The 22,890-nt window shown below is 37.9% G+C and overlaps 1 protein-coding gene across 1 annotated transcript in view; it reads left to right on the top strand.

The window, feature by feature from the left end:
* The window catches only part of PTPRR (protein tyrosine phosphatase receptor type R), a 362,799-nt gene that overhangs the window by 160,837 nt on the left and 179,072 nt on the right, over positions 1-22,890 (top strand). The window lies entirely within an intron of this gene.

Raw genomic sequence — 22,890 nt, 5'->3', positions numbered from 1 at the left:
TGTCATAAAACAACATGTGTACTACTGTTTCATGAGAAACTATTTGTTCTGTAAGCCTTCACCTGAAGTACAATAAAATATTAAAAAAAAAGACATTAACTAATGAACAAGAGCTATAAATGGTTTACAGCAAATAAAGTGAGTGACACACTAGTGTGTTTGTGTGTGTGTGTGTGTGCATGCATCACGTGCACATGCATATATATCTATCAAATATATCTTGTGTTGACAATACATCTCTGTAAATATATGCATCTCCTTTCCTAGCAGATATATTACCGTATGGACACCAGCCTGGTGTATTTTAATCTTCTTGAACCGACGTTTCCTTTGGAGTCACTCTCAGTCTTTTCGCGGTCTATTGAGCATCACTGTGGACCAAAACGTTAGAATAAGGTGATGTCTAATGGCTATTTCTTGAGTAGTTAATTCATCATGGTTTAAGTTGTAGATGTCAACTTAAAAACATATTTTTAAAAATTTCTGAACCAGAGAATAAATTGCAGACATGATAACTCTTTATCCCTAATAGTTGAGTGTATATTTCCTAAGAATAAGAACATTCTCTCTGTTAACGATAGAACAAATATTAAAATCAGTAAATTAACATTGATACAAAACTATTATTTAATATATAGACCTTATTCATATTTTGTCAATTGTCCCCATAATGTCCTTTATAAAACAACAACAACAAAAATTTCATCCTAGTGGTTTTTTAAATTGTTTTCCCTGGAAAACTAGGACAAGGTACAAATATTTTATTTTTACTTCACTCTTTGTATATTTAAGCTATTTTAATAAATGGTAAACTATTTCTAAAAACAATACACATACTAAATTTTGACACATTGCAGCCTACAAACCTATTAATATGTACTGCATGCTGGACTCATTTTTGTGTAGAATTTAAAGTTTCTCCTGCTACCTCAATTCAATTAAAAAGCGTTACTGCATTCATGCATTTATGATCTATCCATTTAACAGTGCTAATACTATTGAGGATCCTACTATAGTATACTATAGTAAATCTTACTGTAGTTGTTCTGGATGAAATAAGCTGTTAATTAGTTGTGATCATTTGCAGCTACTTATCTATGAGTGTCTGCGATATCCAAAAAAATAAACCCAGACACTGAGGCTGATAAAATACTACAGCTATTTCCCATAATCCTTCATTTCATTTTCCTGTGTTAAATAAACTTCATCAATCCCTTGAAGCATTTTGTAGCACTCAAACATTATAACTTTAAAGCCGAAAAGTAAATTGTTTTATTTTAAAATAGTTTAAAAAAATTGCTCTTTTTATTTTGGATTTTTATGTAAAATTTTGTATGAAAAAGGGACTTCTATTTTTAATATTGTTTGAAAATAGTTTTCCTAGATCTGTGGTTTCCAGATGTTTTTGGTCATATACCTCATCAGTTAAAAATATTATTATATTCCTTACTGTATATGTGCCTGTGTATTTATATAACTACACATACTAATGTACTAATACTTTGTGTATATTATAAAACTTAAAAAGAAAATTTAAAATAAATAAATAAAAGTGAATATAAGTAAAATACCTAACTATTTCCTCCTTCGTTCCAATGGATCATCTTGTACATGCCCTCGAATGTTTATACCACACTTTCCTTGGGCCTGTATTTGTCTTTAAGGCTGAACTATTTCATGCTTTATTATCTATTCTGAGCTATTGTTTTATCATGGTGACTGCCACTATAGTTTACAGAACTATTTAAAGGTTATTTTTCTGGAAGAATGCTCATTCATTTTCATATTTGCATATATACCTATGCAAAGGTCAATTTTCTTAGGGCTGTGTTCATTTATTCCATATCCGTTTGTAATTATTTGTGTACCACTGCATGACTGTTTCATTTTTTACTTGTTATAAAGTTTTAGAGCTTCAGGGAACTTTGTGCTAGAGATAAAGAATGGTGAATAAAAGAGGTGACTGAAGAGAAAACTATTTTTACTATAAGCAATGCTACCCCCCGAGTCCTCCTAGAGGATGATTTTACACATTAGGAAGGTATAGATAACTCAGGAAAGAGCATTTCTTCTAAATTAGTTGTAATTTAATAGCCAGTGCAATATATGATAAAGAAATGGGGGAGAAATGGTCTATATTCTATAAGACAAGACATTCTGCAAGACAGACACGTAGGTATGTGGCTGTCAAACAGTTGTAGAATTGTTTCAGCCATAACACTTGGAAGGTAACTAGATTACAAGATGTTTATGTTCTTGATTTTCAAGTGTTCTAATATGCTATGAGTTGGAATCAACTTGACAGCAATGGGTTTTTTTTTTTTTTTTGGAATATACTTTTGCAGAACCAAGAGCTCTAACAGTTTGTTGAATAAATGTCAGCTGGATTAATGAATGAATGAGCTTTCTACCTCATTTTCTCAGTTTTAATATAAATAATTTGGGCCAAAAACAACAACGTGAACAGCTTAGTACATATAAACTACCAGAGGCTCTATGTTCTCCTGGAAATCCTTCATTCCACTAACCCTGCCCTCTCAAGTAGTGTTCATACAACATTTGTACTTCCCTCAAAATCCTTGGCTTAGTAGCTAATTCAATTACAAAAGTCAGATTTCTGATAATTTTTAATCCATTTGTTTTTAATGTGCTGTACTGGAGTTTTGGAGCCCTGGTTGCACAGTGGTTAAGAACTCAGCTGCAAAGCAAAAGGTCGGCAGTTTGAATCCACCAGCTGCTCCTTGGAAACCCGATCAGGCAGTTCAGCTCTAACCTATAGGGTCACTATGAGTTGGAATCAACTTGGTGACAGCTGGTTTGTCTGTTTTTTTTAATTGTAGTTTTATTCATATTTCCTCCACATCAGGTTTATTGAGCTTCTTTGATCCTTGGTTTAATAGTTTTCATTAAATTTGGAGATAATTCATCCATTTTTTTCTTTGAATATTTTTTGATCCTTCTTTCCTTCAGGGATTCCAGTTACATGTATATTAGGCCACTTGAAGTTGTTCCATAGCTAACTAAGGCTCTATTTCCAGCTTTTTCCTCTGTGTGTTTTATTTTGGATAGTTCGTATTGTTATGTCTTCAAGCTCACTAGTCCATTCTTCTGGGTATATAATCTGTTGTTAATCTCATCCACTATATTTTTCATTTTAGACATTGTAACTTTTATCTCTGAATGGTAGGCTTGGGTCTTTCTTATATCTTCCATATATTTGCTTGAGATGTTCATGTTTTCCTCTACCTTATTAGCATATGGGGTAGAGTTAAAATAACTGTTTTAAGATACATGTAAATTAATTCTATCATCTGTGTCATTTCTGCACCCGTTCCCTTGTTTTATTCTTCTGTACCTTATGGGTTGTATTTTTTCTGCTGCTTTGCATGTCTGGTAATGTGTTATTGGATTCCAGGCATCATGAATTTTGCCTTGTTTGGTGTTAGATATTTTTTATTCCTTTAAATATTTTTGAGCTTTGTGAAGCTATGTTGTTGTTTCCAAGTTATTATGTTACATGCATGTGCTGATCAGGACTCAGCTGGAGACACAAGAAGAGCTCCCTACTGATCTCTGGAGCTATCTCTCTCTCTCTCTCTCTTTGTAGCTCTCTTCTTCCCACACTGCTTTCTTCTCTCAGGTACTCTGCCCTGCAAATTCTAACTTCCCTGGCCTCCCTGAATCATGAACTCAGGGAGACCCTGGGCTCTGTGTGGGTGCTCCCTGCACCTGGCAGTAACAGAGGCACTAGTAGCGTTCACCTCATTTGGTTCTTTCCCTCAGGCATCACTGTCCTGTGCAGCATGTTGCCCAATGTCTGAAATTCATCATTTCATATATTTGCCTAGTTTTATACTTGTTTAAGGTGGAAGGCTAGATCAGTCCCTACTACTACATGATGCCAGAAAGTGGAATTCCTGACTTCTCACAGGAATTGTTTTGATAGGGAAATTTCCAAAAGGTTTAATTTTGATAGCAAAGTAAAATGTCCACCTTGAGGCAAGGAGAGTTTTGGGGAGGTTTCCCAAAGAAGCTGTGGTTGATCAATAGTGAAATTATCCTTTGTCTTCCAGATAAAGAGAGGGTATGGTATCCATTTAATTCTAAGACGTTTTCATACATTGAATATTAACATTTTGGAAGGAAATTAGGCCAAAGATGTGGTATCTATTATAGCCGATTCCTGTCAACAGGAAGATGCATTTATGTACTTGGGCAAAGGAAGCTGAAGAGTTGTTGTTGGTAGCTGCCCTCGAGTTGCCCCCTGACTCGTGGAGGCCCCAGGCACAATGGCACAAGATGCTGCCCAGTCCTGCACCATCCTCATGATTGGTTGTGGATGGAAGCAATTTGTTACATAGGATTTTCATTGGCTGACTATTGGAAGCAGATTGCTAGGCCTTTCTTTCTAGTCTGTCTTAGTCTGGAGCTCTGCTGAAACCTGTTAAGACATCATATTTTGTAGCAAAAGAAATACTGGCTAAAGAAATTATTCCAAACGCTGATTTTGAGACAATCCAAAGTGCAGCAAATTATTATGTTGAAGAGTGTATTAAAATTCTTTTCCCCAGATTCTTAAACTTAAAACTAATTTGACACCCAAATATTAATTTTAGGAAAAGAAGAATGTCTAAGAAATTAAGCAATCAAACTGGGGATTGATTTTATTGTTCCAGAAAGCAAAGATATACTTTTCCTATTTCTGACTCTCTTCGGTGAAATTTTAATCTGCCCATGATTTATGACAATGCAAATTCATCTGCAATGATAATGTAGAAACCATTTAGCTCTAGTTTTATCCATAAGGAGGGTACTTTCCTGAGGAGTGTGCATTTTCCGAGATGATATCCTTTTGACAGATAAACACTCCAAACTGTTTTTCAAGCTACCAACTGAGCTCAGTGTGACAGATTGCCAAGGGAAAAGAAAGCTTATTTTTTTCTTGTCATTAATAGTTAATTGTTATTGCAATTTCTCAGATGGGAGATGTGGGTTAGGAAAATCATATCCATCCTTTCTAAAAGTGCTTCGATAATATTAGAGGTGATCACATGGCAGCCAATAAGCCTATTCCTTGAAGAATTAAATGGAATGGGCTTGTGGATTTTTTTTTTTTTTCCTCCTCCCTTTAAAGCACTTTAGAGAGTCACTCACTTTGACAAGTACTCCACCCAGGATAGTAAATCAATGCTAATGTTTAATGAAAGTTCTCATGTTCTGGAAAGTTTACATGTGATGCATCTCTGAAACGTGTCTTTTTGGGGATTGTTATGGGTCGAGTTGTGTCCCCCAAAAATATGTGTTATAAATCCTAACCTCTATGCCTGTGGTTGGAGCCCTGGTGGCAAAGTGATTAAGAGCTCAGGCTGTTAACCAAAAGGTCAGCAGTTTGAATCTACCAGCTGCTCCTTGGAAAGGCAATGGGGCATTTCTACTTTGTCCTGTAGGGTTGCTATGAGTTGGAATGGACTCAACAGCACACGACAACAACAACAACCACGCCTGTGGTTAGAACCCCATTTGGGAATGGGTTATCTTTGCTATGTTAATGAAACAGGGTTCGTTCGTGTAGAGTGTGTCTTGAGTCAATCGCTTTTGAGGCATAAAAGAGATTAAACAAGTAAGCAAAAAGCAGGCGTGGGGGAAGAGAGATGCCACACCATGAAGACTGCCCAAGAGCAGAAGCTTGGAGGAGACAAGGTCATTCCCCCAGAGGAGAGAGAGAGAGAAAGCCTTCCCCTAGAGCCAGCACCCTGAATTCAGAGTTCTAGCTTCCTAAACTGTGACAAAACAAATTTCATTTGTTAAAGGCATCCACTTGTGATATTTCTGTTACAGCAGCACTAGATGACTAAGACAAGGGTAGCATGGGTACCCATGGTAATGAATGCTTCATGCAACACTGGAGTATTTCTTTCACTCACTCTTCTGCCAGGGTCTCTTGTGAAATTTTATTGGTAGTTAGAACCACATCATGAAGTACTGTGGGCTAATTCTTTCAACGCCTCTGGGATTTTGTGGCTCCCCTAATTAGAAGAACAAAAGAAAGGTGACAAGGAAGATGAATTGGTAGAGATAGAAGTAGAGTTTTAAACTATCCTTAAAACATAACAGAAACACAAAGAGGCCAGTTTGACAATCTCTACCAAATGAACAATGTATCTACTAAAGGGTTCTTGCTTGAAGTAAAGTGAGCTGAAAAGCTAATGTCTTAAAAACAGGAAAATCTTGATGTAAATATTGGTCAATGTTAAATGAAATCATTGAAATTTAACTTTATTTACTGCTTTGGAATTGGGCAAAGTCTTTCCAGAGCAATGAAATGGATAATACTCTAACAGTAGAGTCAGGTTCTTAAGTCCATTAATGACATCTATTTGACCTTGGGCAAGTCATTGACCTCTCTACCCTTCATCTGCAGTTTCCTCATTGGCATAGTAGACGTGGTAATGGATCCTACTGCCTAGGGCTTTGGGAGACTCCAGTGACCTGGTGCGTATGCAGAGCTCAGTGAGTTCTGGTATTGTTATTAATAATCATAAATATCCAGCACACCCACATTTGCTTCAGTTATTTGGAAGTAGGAGCCCTGATGGCGCAGTGGTTAAGAGCTATGGCTGCTAACCAAAGGGTCGGCAGTTTGAATCCACCAGCCTCTCCTTGGAAACTCTGTGGAGCAGTTCTACTCTGTCCTCTAGGGTCGCTGTGAATTGGAATTGACTTGACAGCAATGGGTTGGTTTTTTTTATCTGGAGGTATACAATTAAAAGGGCTAATAAAAGGGGCTTGGGGCCAGCAAACTAGTCTGAAGGCTGAGACCAGAATTCCCTGGTTTGACAGACTGAGTTTTCTGCTTTTATTTTTGCACAGAGGCCAAACTTGACCTAACGGTGTTGTTCAATTGGGAGCTCTTATTTAACAGATATAGCATTTGCTTTGGAAAATTTTCCAAGCATGTTTTTCCCCCCAAAGCCACAGAAGTATATTAGAAAATACAGTATTTTTAACTTAATCAGTCTGTCTTTTCTTTTCAAGCCGCCTGCCAAATTTCACATTTAGGGACATGTTTACTAAACTTCTAACATAAAATCCACATAAAATGGAGATAAGAATGTCATATTTGTAGGCACCTATCAGGTTATAAAACGTCTCATGAAATTATTATTTCAGCACAGTACCTCTCCTTGTCAACTTTACATTGATTGGGAAATTGTAGCTGTGTCTATCAAATGCAAATATTCAATGTCTATGCTGAAAATACTCTTTTCATCTTAACTTTTTATTGATGTGAGGTTTTATCATAGAGAATCCTCTTCATCTTCCTGTCCACACCATCACTGAGAAATCACAGTGCTACCCGAGGGCATGGTGACTTTTCGTGAGATGTTCTCTGCTCATCCACTAATATGCGTTACCCTTTAGAAGAATCATCTGTTAAAGCAGAGCCTAGTTAATGCTGACAAGATGTGCAGTCTTGGAATCGCCACAGTGCGTGCATTTCAATTAGGCTTGATTTTTTTTTTACCTACAAGGTCATAAAGCTAATTGACTCAGAGAGCTTTTGTCTTTCTGTGAAAGACAGAGACATAATTACGCCATTTTGTTAAGGGAAAAGAAAGATGCATGGCACAGAGATTCTCATTGTTATTTAAAGTGCTAGGTACATTTCTCACCACGGCATTGGCATTCGAGTTGAGAAGCTACTTAAATTCAAAACACGCTTATTAGAGGAATGTTTTCTCAGTAAGCATTTCCTGGCAAAGTTTGTTTTAGGTATGGATTTCATGTTTATTATATATAAAAGCAGCTTTGTTGCTTTATTTCAATATTCAAGAAGACAGTCTTTAAAATTGATAGTCAACTAATTGCTTAAAAATTATTTTCAGATGATCATTGTAAAAAGGTTAATGCATACTAACCTTTGGCTGTTAAGTTTGGCACATACCTAGAAAATAAGGGAAAAGACTTCTCTGAAAGTAACAATATTATGTTCACCTTCTAAGAGACTAAACATTTTTTTCATATTACTACTCAATGTTAGAAAATGGATTGGACAGTTCTTCTACGTGGTGTTTGATAACTGACTATTGCAAAACAAATTCTAGGGACTGTGTGCGTTTTGAGTTCTCTCGTTCAACCATAGCAATTGCTTGTTAATTTTAGATGAAGCTTTTATTGGAACAAAACTACTGAAAATAACTTCCGGGTAGCTCTTTAGGGTTTAACGAACATAGCAGATGCTTACCAAAAACCAAAGCAGATGCTTACCTGGATGTATTTATAGGGAGTAGTCCAAACTAGGAGTGAGAGAAAGTAAAACATGATGACATCACTGGAAAAGTCCAGCTGGATTTATATGGCTGCTGCTAGTCGTTTACCTTTTCCTTGTGCTATATCTTACAAATACAAATTACTAATATGCCTTCCATTCCAAAGTTCATCTAAATAAGGTGGAAACTGATTCACTAACATTCTGAGTTCAGCTTTATCAGTTTAGATAATATATCAACAAGGGGACATGTTTAAAATCTGAAAAAGAACTTCACAGAATGTCTTCAAAGGAAGTATTTTAAATAGTGTTGGCTGTTAATGTTTAGTTTCTTCCCGTCTTTGTTAGCTAAATTAATCACATTGATAAATGAAACCGTATTCAATCAATTCAACATTTATTCAGGGTCTGTAGTAGGGGTTGGGGCAATAAAAGGTGAATACAAAGATGAATATATTTGAAATCTTCCACCAAGGAATTTAAAATACATTGAACCAAGAGTTTAGAATCTAGAGGTAAAGATAGGCAAGCAGATTTTATCAGTTAGAAATGCATTCATCAGCAAGAAACAGAAAATCCAACTATCAGCTGCTTATGCAATAAAGAAATTATTTTCTCACATGTAAGCCGTCTGTAGATGAGCAGTCCTGGGCAGAGGCAGTAATTCAACAATGTTTCGTTTCTTTGCTTTGCCATCCTTGGCATGTGCCTTCTGACCTTGTGCTTTCCCCTCATGGTGCAATATAGCTGCCACATCTCTGAGCATCACATCAGTGTTCAAGGCAGGAAAGAGGAGAAGGAAGCAGAGAGCTCCCCTCTTGTGTCTGTCTCTTTCATAAGGAAGCATGAATTCCCTGTTAAGTCACCTGCAAACGTCAGAATTGTGCAACGTGACTGCCCCTAGATGTAAGGAAAGCTGCAGAAATGAGTATTTAGCTTTTCCAACCCTTCTGGTGGGCTGTGGCAAGGGAGAAAGAAGGGACTTGGGAATTTCTGTTGGGTCAATCTCTACATAATATCTCCACATAGACTACAATAAGGCAGAAAGAAATCAGTTGTAAAAGAGAAAAAAAAAAACAATTTCTGTTTTGGGATAAGCATATCATGAAAATAGCACTTTGAGTTTTTAGGATAAATAAGACTTTGATAAGGGGATGGGGGCTGCAAAAGAATTCAGAACAGAATGCATAAAGCAAAGGCATGGGGGTATAAAGTGACATGGTATATTTAAGGAATGAGTGAATGGTAGTATGATCTCAGGGAGTGTATAAATGTCCTGGTAGGGAAGTTGTGCGTTGAAAATATACACTACAACGGGACTTCGGGATTCATTTGTAGAGGATCTGTATTGCTGTGCTAAATAGTTTAACTTTCAGTGGCTTCCCGGAACATAAAAAATCAAAATCAAACTTGTTAGCCTGACACTCAAGGCTCTTGATGATTTGTACCTTACCTGCATTGATTGCTATATTCTTTCCTACCACTGAAAACTTGTTACCATTGAGTCATTTCTGACTCATGGTGATCCTACATGTGTGTGTGCATACCATATATATGCCAATATCTTGGATCAAACTGAATTATCCCCCAAAACAGCACCCTTCCTATAGCCAATGATTCCGCTATGGATTCTACTACAATGTTCTCCCCAACCTTTTCCAGCCTAAAATTCCAGTCATCATTCAAGGCCCATCCCAAATACCAAGTAGAAGCATCTCTTATCACCTAAGTGGATCTAATCACACTCTTCTGAATTATTCAGTACTTATCTATTATGGTCCTTTGTCAGAAAGGGTGAGCTAGAATAGATCCAGACTCCTTTATTTAGGTTCCAAGATTGGCAAGAATGATGACTCAGACTCAATTCAAGATTGCTTTCATTTCAGATGGCTCCCAAACAGGCAGCCCAGCAGTGCAAGGGAGATACGTAGGATTAGGATGCAAGTGAGTGGCTATAGCTCCCCAGTGTCTCTCTAGTCCTGCATGAAGACATGCCTGTAGTTGGTTGGTCAATTCACCCCTCTGAATATATGAAAACTATCAGATCAGAGCAGGCCAGAACTATAGTTTCAGTGCCTTTTATACTACGTGGTCAGGGAAGGTGCCACAAGAGCACTTCAAGGTATATCTATTACCGAGTAGAGAATTTTTTGCTTTGGCATAATTATATTCCACATTCCTTTTTTAGCCAAGACCTACACACAGAATCTTGGCACATATTTTTTCCAATATTATAGCTGCTTATGTATATCTTTTAGACATGATAGCATAGTAGTTAAGAGCACAGGCTCTAGAGTCGAACTTCCAGAGTTTAAATCTCAGCTCTCCACTTACAAGTTGTGTGATCTTGAGCAGCACACCTCACTTTTTTCATCAATACAATGGAAACAATAATGGTATCCACCCCTTTTGGTTGTTGTGGAGATTAAATGAGATAATCCACATAGACTTTTTAAGCCAGTGCCTCAGAATAGTTGATGCTATTTGTCAAGTTTAGATAATTTTTTGAGGGAGAAGACTATTTCCTTCACGTTTGTATTTCCCCTATTATATTTAACAGTCACTATGTACACAATGGAGCCCTGGTGGAGTAGTGGTTAAGCGTTCAGCTGCTAACCAAAAGGCTGGCAGTTCGAATCCACCAGCCACTCCTTGGAAACCCTATGGAACAGTTCTCTGTCCTATAGGGTCGCTATGAGTCGGAATCAACTCGACAGCAATAGGTTTTTTTGGTTTTGAATGTACACAATAGGTCCCTGGGTGACTACTAGCCGAAAGGTTGGCCATTCAAACCCAACCAGAGATGCCTCAGAAGACAGGCCTGGTAATCTGCTTCTGAAAGGTCACAGCCTTGAAAACTCTATGGAGCAGTTCTACTCTGCACATAAGGGGTCACCATGAGTCAGAATCAACTCAACAGCAAAAAAAACAACAACAATGTACACAATAAACATTTGAAGAATAAATGAATGAATGACTAAATTAATCAATTTCAGTATTTCATGGCTCTAAGAATGAGAGGAACCACTGACACAGACTGGCAATAGAAATTTACAACGAATGGGCTTATCTCAAACACAGAAAGGCATCAATCCATTAAAAAAGCAGCCAGCACCACCCTAATAAACTACTGGTAGAAGTGTACATTTCACAACCTCTCTGGAGGGTAATTTGGAAAAATTATCAAAAGTCCCTCAAAAAAATCATATATTTTGACTGAGTAATTCTAATTTAAAAAATTCTAAGAAAATAATACATGACATGAACAAAAAATGTTTGTCATCGGATAAAATGGAAAAACATAAAAGTCCATCAGTAAGCATTAATTAAATACATTTTTTGTTTATTGTAGTTTAAATGAAGTTTACATTTCAAGTTAGTCTCCCATACAAAAACTTATACGTACATTGTTATCTGACCCTAATTGCTCTCCCCATACTGGTCCACCAGAAGCATCTGACTACTCCACCATCTTGGCCCTGCCCCCCTAATTAAATGAATTTTTAAATATTTATACAAGGATAATAGAAATCCACACATTTGGTGCAGAAAATGTCATATAGTAAGTGAAAAAAGATATCAACATCACAGAGAATATAAGCCTGTTCCTATTAAAAAAATTAATAATATATATTTTTCATGTGCAAAAATAAATCTGGGGAGAGATATATAAAATATTAGTTATCTTTGTACTATTTTTTTTTTCACAATGATAAGTCTGAAAATAATAAATAAAGCTTTCCTTTTGTAAAAATGACTGTCTTGAAACTTCAGTTTTTTCAAACACCCACTGCAATGACTTGGAGTTCTCAGCATGTTCACACGTTCATCAAGCTGTCAGCAGTGTGTCTTTGGATCTGAAGTCAGTGTGCAGTGTGGTGGAAGCACAGAATCAGGAGGTGTTACCGCAATGGCGGGTCTGAGCCGCCTGTTGCAGAAGCCAATACTGAGACAGGGGTGAGGTGAGCAGCAAGAGTGTTTTATTATATATTGATATACAGGAGACAGAGGGGAATAAGGTCCTCCAAAAGACCTGTCTCCCCCTTGAAGACCGGCTGAAAGTTTTTATATGGACAAGATTATAGTTTTTTTCCCAGTGGTTACATTCTGCACCTGGCAATCCTTGAAGGTCATCTTGCCCTGTTATTATCACGTCCCAGATGAGTTACTCTACCCTCTAAGGTCGTTCTACCTCTCAAAGAGAAACTTGGTTAAACTTCAAAGTCATGGGAAAGAAAGAGAGGGGATAGGAGGAAAACAAATCAAAATCATAGGACCATGCAAAAGTGAACTATGCAAGCTAGGCGTTAACAATACCACAATACGCAGGAAGCTAGGCCTATACTGCCGGCAATAACCAATAAATGTGAAATTTCCACGTAGCCCCTTTCAGTAGCAGACTGATTCTAATCCCATTTCTGTTGTTAACTTTGTGTGTATCCTGGGGCAATGAGCCATATGGTTATTGTAGAGTACTGTTAGGAAGATGTGGGTAAATTTACCTCTTATTTAAGTAGCTAGCATCAGCATTTTTCAAATGCTAAAACAAAACAGCCAATTAACCAACTTAACTATAAAGAGTGTGAGGCAGTGGTGGTTCAGTGGTAGAATTCTCACCTTCCATACAGATCTGGGTTCCATTGTGGAAAAATGCATCTCATGTGCTGCTGCCCCCACCTGTCTGATAGTGATGGCTTTCCTGTGGCTATGATGCTGAATAGTTTTCAGCAGAGCTTCCAGACTAAGACAGACTAGGAAGAAAGACCTGGTGATCCACTTCCAAAAATCAAGACAATGAATACCCTGTGGATCACAACAGGCAGAGTAGATGGTGGCTAACAGCAGCATAAAGAGCAAAACAAGAATTAAAGACCCTGATTTTGAGTTAAGGAGCCCTGGTGGGACAGTGATTAAGAGCTTGGGTGCTAATCGAAAGGTCAGCAGTTCAAACTCACTAGCCACTGTGCAGGAGAAAAGACCTGGTGATCTGCTCCAGTAAAGATTGCAGCCTAGGAAATCCTATGGGGCCATTCTATTCTGTCCTGTAGGGTCACTATGAGTTGTAATCTATTCGATGGCACACAACAACAATTTGGAGTTAACACACACACACACACACACACACACACACACACACACAGGGTCAGGACTACGGAGAGAAAAGAAAGAGACCTAGGGCCAAAAATCTAAGGAGATACTCTCAGGGTCACGTAAACAGATTATCTGATTCTAATCCCATTTCTAATGCCATATTTTACACCCTACATCTGACATACTTTGAACACATCATCAGGAGAGACCAGTCCCTGGAGAAGGACATCATGTCTGGTAAAGCAGAGGTTCAGCAAAAAAGAGAAAGACCCTCAGCAAGATGGATGGCACAGTAGCTGCAACAATGGGCTCAAACATGGCAACAATTGTCAGGATGATGCAGGACCAGTCAGCATCTTGTTCTTTTGTACACAGGGTCACTTTGAGTTGGAACCAACTCGACAGCACCTAACAACAACAACAGGCACTTCTCACTTTAATCCCTGTCTGGCACATGCGCATGGGTGCGCGCACATACACACATTAGCAGCCTTCAGGAAGAGGATGACAAATAGTTCTCTAGATTGTCTATTTCTATAATAATTCTTCAGCAAGTATGGAGAAATAACCTAATTGCACTTAGAAAGAGAAAACTGCTCTGCCTTATGGTAGGTGATCAGGAAGGGTTGAGAGTCACTCTTACCCATTCAGTTTCTCCATGAACATTACTGTTGTTAAAAATATAATCATGTATTAGTTCAAAAGAATAACACAATATTTGATTGCTCTATGATTTAAACAGCAATTTGCATATTGGAAAAATGTTCCCTCATGCAAGAGGAAGCCACTTCTAGAGAAGGGAGAATTCACAGAGACTTAAATAACTTTTGATTAAAAAAATTCAAGTTTCCATGGGGATGAAGTACTTAATGGCTACAGAGTTAACATTAAAAAGGTAATTTCAGGAAAGATTTGCCCCTCCACCCACCTGCAGTCCCAAGACCTCCAGAAATCCAAATTAAAGGGGTCCAATTCATTCTCATTTAATAACCAATTAGTGGTTTTGTTATGGTCTGCTTTTTGGAACAGGAAGAAAAGTCGATTATCCACTTTGGGTGAGAGAGAGATAATTTTTGGTCAGGAATTTTTAAGTTTGTGGATAAGAAAAGCCATCTTTAAATAAAAGTAAAATATCTATTTTTAATATAAATTTGATTCCACACTGTCTTCTCCTTTAAGTGAACTACAATTCCCACAATAGAGACCATATGATCTGCATAAAATGCCACAATGACCACGTACACGGTGATCCAGAAAATCCTCCACTCATCTTTCTACAACAAGCTTCAAGCCTCCATGTGCACCTGTACTTGTTAGCCTCTCTCCACGTGAATTCACATACTGCTTTCTCTTGATGTCCGCACTTAGGTTTAGTATCCAACTCTGGATGGCTTAACTTGGTGTTGTCAAAGAGCAAACTGGAGCCTCTGATAAAATTAAAGCAAAGAGTTTTTTTGAAGGAGTAAAGTGGTCTGAATCGGGCAGCACTTAGTGAGGATTCACCAAAGTAGTCTTCCAGCACAAAGAATATTTCACAGAGTTTAACAGAAAATTCAGGAACTGATGAGGAAAACTTCTGATTGGTTGACATTTACAAAACCATGCTTTAACAGGCAATAATGAGATCCTTTAAGCACTGTTTTGTTAATCATAAAGTTTGAGTCAGTTAACTTCTTGCTAATCTTTGTTTATCTTGGGGGCCAGCCTCAGTAAGTGTTCTTCCTGGGAGCATGCTGTGTGAGAAACGGAGGGTAGGGGAGCCCACAGGCTTCCTGAGGTGTCTTGGCTAGCTGACTTTTGAGAGTCAGCTCAGAATGAACAATAAACAACAAAAATGGAGTCCTCTCCTTATGTCAAGCACCTAGATTATGCCAAGCACCTAGAATTTGTGGGCTCCTTCACAGTATTGATCTGGCAACCCCAAAAGGGATTGTTAACTCCCCATGCCCAGGGTAGGCACCTGGACTCCACTGACCAGGAGAAAAATGCTGAAGTGATTAAATTAAAAGGGATGCTGCAGGGATTGTGGGGGCAATACTGTACTTCAACAGGGCCATTGTCTCTTTGGCACAGAGGCCAACAGCAAGTGCTTCAGTGGCAAAACTTTAGCATGATTTCAAATCAAAATTTTACTTTTATAAGATAGGATAGATAGGCTTCCTAACTTTGGTTTTGAAGGCAATATCTAACTTTATCAAATTAGACTGTAGACATGTAATAAAAATCAAATCCACATGATAATATTTCACTCAAATATATTTCACTCAAATACTCATTCATTCTCAAGAGTTGTTGTTGTTGGGTGCCATTGAGTTGATTCCAACTCATAGCGACCATGAGTACCACTAGGTAATTCTGACACATATAGACGAAAACTTACATTCACAATGACATTTAAGGCCTAACTTTTTAAAAATAAGTGATTTCTAAGGCATTATGTTGAAAGAAATTTTATTTATTCATATTCTCACAGAATTACTTATTGAAAAGTTATATCTCAAAATATTATTAATGTTGCAAGCAACAGGAAAGGATCCCTGGCAAGAATACCTGAAAACCTGGGTTCTAGCCCAGATCTTCCAGTAGTTCTGTCACTTCAGATGGGAAACTAACTTCCTCTGAGTTTGATAAAATGCGTTTGTGAATTGAGAGAGGTAAGCCAGTTGCCGCGAGGGCAAGACTTCAACTCATGGTTGACTCCATGTGTGTCAGAGTAGAACTGTACTCCATGAGGTTTTCAGTGGCTGATTTTTCAGAAATAAATTGCCAGGCCTTTCTTCTGAAGTGCCTTGGGTAGGCTCAAAACTCCAACCTTCCAGTTAGCAGCCAAGCACATTAACCATTTATACCACCCAGAGACATTAAATTGAGAGAGAGAAAACAGTATAATTTCTAAGATCCCCTCACTTTAATATGCCAGGATTCTTAATTATTATTTAACAGGTATTTGCAAACAGTGTAACAGTGCATTTGGAATTAATAACAAATTCACAGTCCTGTCATTGCCATTAATAGTCCAAGTTATTTTAATCGTATTTTATATTTAATTTATGTAACCGTATATTAATATAAATTAAAATTTGGAAAGATATGACTTTTTCTACATAACTCTTCTCAATATAATTTGCTTATTATTGCCTAATGGAGTAAATGAGAAAGTATTTTATGAATCATAGAGGACATCTGTGAAAATATTACTCTTTATAAAGTTGGGTTAATTTAACACATTATGTTTGCAATGACAGCTGTGTTAAGCTGGTGCTGCTTGTATTTTGTGAGTAATTTAATAATTTTTTAGTATTATTATTCATTTGATTTCAATACGAACACCATGTAATCTAATTTTCTTCTTTGCAATCAGACAAGAGAGCTAAATTAGAGGGCAACAATTACTTTGGTTGTGCAAGTATTCTGTTCAGCAGTGTGGACGAAGGGCAAACTGACTCTTACAGGTTTCTAATAAATACTCCTTTAATTTGGTAGCCACAATTTATTTGGCTACACCCCTTACCATTTGATTTTACCCTCGCGTGTGTAGGATACAAGCCAAAACTTCCTACAAGTACAAAGATAATGTGAGAGAAAGACGAGTTCAATATAATACCTTTGAAAAAGCTGTTTGTTATCATAGATTGTCAGTATTATTAGATGGGCTTTAAGAATATAGGATCCAACTCTATCCTTTTAAAGCTAAGAAAGCTGGAATCCAGAGATGTAAAGTGACTGTTCAGCTCATACAATTATGGAAGAGCAAGGATCTTAACCTAATTCTTTATATTTTTCAGTGAATTCTCATTCTACTATGTCATAGTAGCTCTTTTTTAAAATGGTTATTATTAAAACTAGTTTAAATATGATCCTCTCCACAGTAATGAGTCCCACTTGTGTACGGGGCTGGGGAGAAGAGGAAGAGAATGTGGAGGACTTAATAGATATGTGACCTGGGACAGATCATTAGCACTCTTCAGCCTCAGTTTCCTTCATTAGTAAATTGTGGATAATAATGTACCTAACTCATGAGTTTATTGTAAAAATTGATTATTTCAGTGTGTTAAGTGTAAGCACTTACAGTGCCCCAGACATAGCAAATGCTACCTAACAATATCATTAACATCGCATGCTAGCAAAATTTTGCTGAAGATAATTCAAAAATGGCTGCAGCCATACATTGACAGAGAACTGCCAGAAATCCAAGTCGGATTCAGAAGAGGATGTGGGACCAGGGATATCATTGCTGATGTCAGGTGGATCTTGGCCAAAAGCAGAGAATCCCAGGAAGATATTTACCTGTGTTTTATCGACTACACAAAGGCATTCGACTGTGTGGATCATTATAAATTATGGATAACATTATGAAAAAATGGCAATTCTAGAACACTTAATTATACTCATGTGGAACTCATGTGGTAAAAAAGCAATCATTCAAACAGAACAAGGGGATATCTCATGGTTTAAAATTGGAAGAGATGTGCATCAGGGTTGTATCCTTTCACCTTACTTATTCAATCTGTATGCTGAACAATTAATCTGACAAGCTGGGCTATATGAAGAACACAGCATCAGGATTAGAGGAAGACTCATTAACAACCTGCAATATGCAGATAACACAACCTTGCTTGCTAAAAATTAAGATGACTTGAGGTAGTTACTGACGAAAGTAAAATACTACATCCTTCAGTATAGGTTATACCTGAATATGAAGAAAACAAAAATCTTCACAAACAGGCCCATAAATAACATCATGATAAATGGTAAAGAAATTGAAGTTATCAAGGATTTCATTCCACTTGGATGAATCAACACCCATGGAAGCAGCAGTCAGGAAACCAAATGGAGTATTACATTGGGCAAATCTGCAGCAAAAGACCTCTTAAAAGTTTTAAAAAGCAAAGACGTCATTTTAATGATTAAGGTGCACCTGACCCAAGCCATGATCTTTTCAAACCACCTAATATGCATGTGAAAGCTGGACAGTCAAAAAGGAAGACCAAAAAAGAATTGATGCATTCAAATTGTGGAGTTGGCAAAGAATATTGAATATACCATGGACAGTCTTAGAGGAAGTGCAGCAGCCAGAATGCTCCTTAAAAGCAAGGATGGAGAGACTTTGTCCCGCTTACTTTGAACACGTCATCAGGAGGGACCTATTGTTGGGGAAAGACATCATGCTTGGTAAAGCAGAGGGTCAGTGAAAAAGAGAGAAACTCTCAATGAAATAAATTGACACTGGCTACAGCAGTGGGCTTAAACATAGCAACAACTGTGAGGATGGTGCAGGACAGGGCAATGTTTCGTTCTGTTATACATAAGATATGAGTTGGAACCAACTCGACGACACCTAATAACAACCACCACCTAAAGTTCAGCTCTAACTGTTATTGTTAATACCAACACTATTTATTTAAGCTTTTCCTTATTCCTCCTTTTAGCCCCATCTTCTTTTTGCCTGATCATTGGCTTAGTGTGTCAGCCGATTCCTATCTCTCTTTGATACTCTATTCCATCCTATGAGTGCTCAGGGATTTCCACATCAAGCTCTACAACCACAGCACAAAAAGTAGAACAGTGTATCTGAAATGTAGTGATCAAGGAAGAAAGTGGTTGAAGACAAGTTTGGAGAGGTAGGCAGGGGCCAGCTCTCTCGGAGATTCTGTGCTGTGACTTGCCCTGCTGTGTGACAAAGTGCTTGTGACATGGATTATTTTGGGTGCTGTAAATTTACCTAGTAGGACTTGGACTGGGCATATTTTATGAAAAACCACCTCTTCTTTGAAATGATTTACATATCAAATATTTAAAGTGCTCTTCTTTTTTCTCATCAATGAGAATATGTTCTGGTGTTTCTATCCCAGAAAAAGCTGACTTTTTGTTACTTAGCTAAACTTTGATAATGAAATATATATATATCTTTGTGAACATTATGTCTGTAGTGTGGAAATCAGTGCTATAAGATCCTTCTTGGCAAAGAAATATAAATTTCACACTTGCGCATTGTTTAATGTTTAAAGTAAATACGCTAGCTTCTCCCACAGTACTCAACTTCTTTGAGACATCATCTTGCTAAAATTCAATACATAAAGAAAAAGCCTTATTCTAGGGAAAGTTAAACATATGATGCTTGGGCATGAATCAGAATTTTTAACTATTGAGGAGGAAGCAAGAATAACATGCCCAATACATTGTTATGTGTCTAGATTTCAAAGCATTTTGTTTAATATAGGTACATATAACATGCATGTGATATATATGTATATATGGTGGCACAGTGAATAAGAACTCAGCTGCTAACCAAAAGATCAGCAGTTCGAATCCACCAGCTGCTCCTTGGAAACTCTATGAGGCAGTCCTACTCTGTCCTGTAGGGTCACTATGAGTCAGAATTAACTCTAGGACAATGAGTTTGGTTTTAGTTTATGTACTTATTTAATACACATAGACACAGATTTACCCTAGACGGCTAAATGGCATGATTTGGTCTAAAATTACATTGGCCTGTTCCTTGTCGATAAAGATTAGTGTGTACAGGTATGGTCAGAGAGGTGGGTAGACCTTAGACTCTCTTCCACTGATCGAGGAGTTAGGTGCCCTTAAAGGGTGATCATGAAAATATTTGAAAATCACATATCTGATAAGGGTCTAGTATCTAGAATATATAAAGAACTGTTACAACTCAACACCAAAAAGTCAAACAATCCATTAAAAAATGGATAAAGGACTTGAATAGACATTTCTTCAAAGAAGATAGACAAATGACCAACAAACACATGAGAAGATATTCAACACTATTAATCATTGGGGAAGTGAAAATAAAAACCACAATAAATTACTACTTTGTACCCACTAAGATGGCTATAACCAAAATGAAAGAGAATAGCAAGTGTTGGCAAGGATGTGGAGAATGCTGGTAGGAATATAAAATGATGCAGTCACTTTAGAAAATAGTTTGGCAGTTCCTCAAAATGTTAAACATAGAGTTATCATATGACCCAGTAATTCTACTCCTAGGTGTATAACTCAAAAATTGAAAACATGAGTATACAGCTATACTCATGTTCATAGCAGCACTATTCACATAGCTAACAGGTAGAAACAGCCCAAATATCCAACAGTGGATGAATGGATAAACAAATTTGTGGTCTATACAAGCAATGGAATATTATTCAGTCATTAAAAGAAATTAAGTAATGATACATGCTACAACATAGATGAACCTCAAAAAAAATTATGCTAAGTGAAAAAAGCCACGTTGTATGATTCTATTTGTATGAAATATCCAGAATATATAAATCCATAAAGACAAAAAGCATACTAGTGGTTGCTAGTGGATGGGGAGAGGGAAGAATTGGGAGAAACTATTTAATAGATAAGGAGTTTTACTTTGGAGAGATGGAAAAGTTTTAGAACTAAATAGAACTGGTGATTGCACAAAACTGTCAATGCAATAAATGCCACTGAATTGTTCACTTTAAAATGGTTAATTTTATGTTATGTAAATTTCATTTCCATAAATTATTTTTTTAATTTATTAGAAAAAGAAAGTGCTCCTGGAGCCCCTTCTGCTTCTGTCACTGCCCTTTTGATCATTGTTTGTTATTTTCTATTTGCTTCCATTCATTTATTCAACAAAAATTTATTGATCTCCTACTTAAGTGCCAGAAACTATGATACTGGGTTGAACAAGACAAATATGGCTCCCTCCTCAAGGAGATAAATTCAGACAACAAATAAGCAAATATACACGTGAATATACCAATGGGATCATTAGAGATTGTAATAAGGTCTATGAAAGAAACACACTGGATGCTGAGCTAGTGTGATGCAGGTGCATGTGGCGTGCTTCTTTGGATAGGATGGTTACACTGGCCTCCGTGAGGATGGACATTTGTGCCAACACCTGAAAAATGATACAAAGCAGCATTTTAAGATTTGTCCAGGACATTCCAAACAGAGGGAACGCCAGTACAGAAGTTTACAAAGCGAAAGGAAGCCACTGTGGCTGGAGCATTGGAAAGAGTGGTAGACGAGCGTAGTGAAGTGAACTGGAGACATATTAAATATGCAGGACTTTGTAGACCATGATGAGGAGTGGGGATTTTATTCTAAAAGCAGTGGGAAGCCTTGGGGAGTTTTTGCATGGAAGAGTTGTGATCTGATTCACACTTTTAAAAGATCTCTCTGGGGACTTCCAGCAAAATGGCGCTCTAGGCAGAAGCACCACGTCGTCCCTCCACAGCAAAGATCCGAAAAACTAAGCCGAACAGAGAAAACAACAATCCAGAAACCCTAAAACATCAAATGAAGAGATAAGGAACTCAGCCAAGCACCAAATGGAGTGAGAAAACTGACAGAGAATGGAGAGTGAGGAGAAATTCATGCAGAGGTCCCCTACCAGCTAACACAGCACTGAGCCGCCATCTTGGACTCGTATCGGAGACCAGCAAACAGGGGTACGAGAAAACAGCTACACGGAGCTTCCAGTGGGAGACAAAACAACCGGTAATTTGTGATACACGCTTTCCCACCCCCCACCCTTATTCACCCCCACTCGGCCTCCTCTGCTTCCTGCGGCCACAATCTCTTGTCCGGGAAACACCAGCTGCTTGGATTCCACACACCCGAATGGGCCGGCTTTCTGAGTGCCATTTGTTGGCTGCTGGTGTTGCTCTTTTCCGCTTCTTTTGATTTCTTCCTTATCTCTCACTACCTCCCACTCCTTTCGCTCAAATACCTGGCTCCGAGCGACATCTTTGCTTCTTCCTGAGGGGTTGCAGAGCTCCAGTAATTTGTGATATACGCTTTCCCACTCCCTACACTTCTTCACCCACACTCGGCCCCCTCTGTTTCCTGTGGACACAGTCTCTTGTCCGAGAAACACCAGCTGTTTGGATTCCACCAGCCCACACTAGTTGGCTCTCTGAGTGCCATTTTTTGGCTGCTGGTGTTGCTTTTTTTTCCGCTTCTTTTGATTTCTTCCTTACCTCTCACCATCTCCCCCTCCTTTCGCTCAAATACCTGGCTCCGTGCGACATCTTTGCCTCTTCCTGAGGGGCTGTGGAGCTCTGTTCAAGTGTGGAGCTGCTTCCAGGTCTAGGCTGTCACGCTGGTGGGATCCTGGGGCTTTTGTTGGTTTGTTTTGAATTGTTTGTTTGTTTTCTTTTCCTTTTCTTGAGTTGGGAGCCCTTTCTGGGCAGGCGGTGCTGAGTGGCAAAGAGACTATCCCCTCGGCTTGCAGATGTGCAGAGGGATCCCTGAGGGCGTATCTTTTTTGTTGGTTTTTTTTTTCTTTTTATTTTTCTGTTTTTTAGGGGGCTTTTCTTGTTCGTTTTTTTTTTTTTAAATTTGTTTTGTTTTCTTTTCCCTCTTTTTCCCTTTTTGTCTTTCTTCATTGCTCAGTTTCTTATCTCTCTATATCTTCCTTCTCTCTCTGTTCCCTAAATACCTGGCATTGTATACCTCTACACCTTCTAGCCAGGCTGTACTGCAACACCTGAGAGCGACTTCCCCAGACGTCATAGCTGCACCGGTGGGAT

Source organism: Trichechus manatus, unplaced genomic scaffold (genome assembly GCF_000243295.1).
Source record: "Trichechus manatus latirostris isolate Lorelei unplaced genomic scaffold, TriManLat1.0 scaffold00164, whole genome shotgun sequence".
NCBI classification, from domain to species: domain Eukaryota; kingdom Metazoa; phylum Chordata; class Mammalia; order Sirenia; family Trichechidae; genus Trichechus; species Trichechus manatus.
This window is presented reverse-complemented; position numbering and strand designations above follow the sequence as displayed.